Here is a 1422-nt window from a genome sequence, read left to right as displayed (position 1 = left end):
TAAACGGAGACGCGAGCGAGCGAGTTAGACGGAGGGGGTCCTGCACCCCTTTCCCCACGTTCACTGCCGGAGGAGAGACGATTTGGATCTGGGGGGACGGCCTCCCCCCCACCCCGTGCGGGGACACGGGCACGTCCCTTCTGACCGTTGCCCGCGGAGGCCTGCCGGCGCGCGCGCCCCCCAGCGGCGGGCACCGGGGTGGCGGCCGTTTTGTGCTAAGGCTCAGGCCGAGGGGGGTCCCTCCTGCAACCACCGCCGCTCGCCGCCTCGTGCACCGGCACCCGGTGGCCCTCCGCCCCGGGAAGGTGGCCATGTTGCCTGGCCCGCGGGGGCGGCTGTACACCGCCCTCATTCATCCTACGCGGTTCCCTGCGAGGGGCGAGAGGTTCCGAGGGGGCTCCGGCCCAGCTGTTAGTCATTTCTCTAGTAACTGCTCTGGTGAAAATGGCTGCAAAGCCAGCTAGCGGGAATGCCATATTGGTTTTTTTTTTCTTTTTTTAACAATTGCCACTTGCCGTCCTCCCCTCCCCCCTCGCCGGGCCTCGTGGACCCTTGGAGTCTGAGACCGCGCTAGAGCCTTTTCTGCCCAAAGTCTGACCTTGCACGGCTTGGTTTTCCCTGCTTCTGAGGGAGAAATGGATGTTAAATCAATCTTTTCGAGAGAATACGAACAAAAATGTTCCTTGCGTGTGTGTTGGGGAGGGGCGCTATTCAAGCCTCCCAGTGTGCTTCCGATCGCTTCTCAAGGTCAAATAGCCTCGATTTTTAAGACACGTTCTCTTTTAAACTTTTGCAGTTGTCTCACTTTTGCCCATGAAAGGAATTGTTGAGAGAACAGGAGGAAACGAAATAAAACGTGCTAAACAAAGAGCCGAGTTGGGAACGGATCCACTATAAGGCCGGTGTCACATCTGCTGGGACCAGCCTTAGGGCAGGCCTGGAGCCTGGTGGCTCGTGAGAACCAGCATTTATTTGTCAAGACCATTCGGGTTTTATGGTGTTGGGGAACAGCCTACTCCTAGCAGAGGATGCGCACGACAGCGTAAAGCCAATGACATCCTCCAGCCGCCCGCTGCCGATGGCTCAGAAAATTAGGTACATTGTGAGGAACAAGAAGCATTTCCCTGTAGGGTGTGTGCCAGTGGAAAGGTGGGAGTATGAGAAAGGCACCGTGGGAAACAAGTGAAGCTCTTAGGCTGTGCCAGGAACCTCAGCAAAGATACGGGAACCCGGCCCATCTCCATGCCCAAGACCATCCCTCCAGGCAGCCTGCCGTTAAGTCACACAAGTACAGTATTTTGTACTTATTTGTAGGTTTGTTTTTTTAACTAGTCCTTTATGGGAAAGCAATCAAGACTTTCATACCTTTTACTCGTTTTAGGAACTAGAGAGATGGGACAGCCATTAATGAGTAATAAAAAT

The sequence above is a fragment of the Acomys minous genome, assembly GCF_964271855.1.
Source record: "Acomys minous genome assembly, chromosome: 17".
NCBI classification, from domain to species: Eukaryota; Metazoa; Chordata; class Mammalia; order Rodentia; family Muridae; genus Acomys; species Acomys minous.
The sequence above is the reverse complement of the archived record's forward strand: the minus strand, read 5'-3'. Positions refer to the sequence as shown.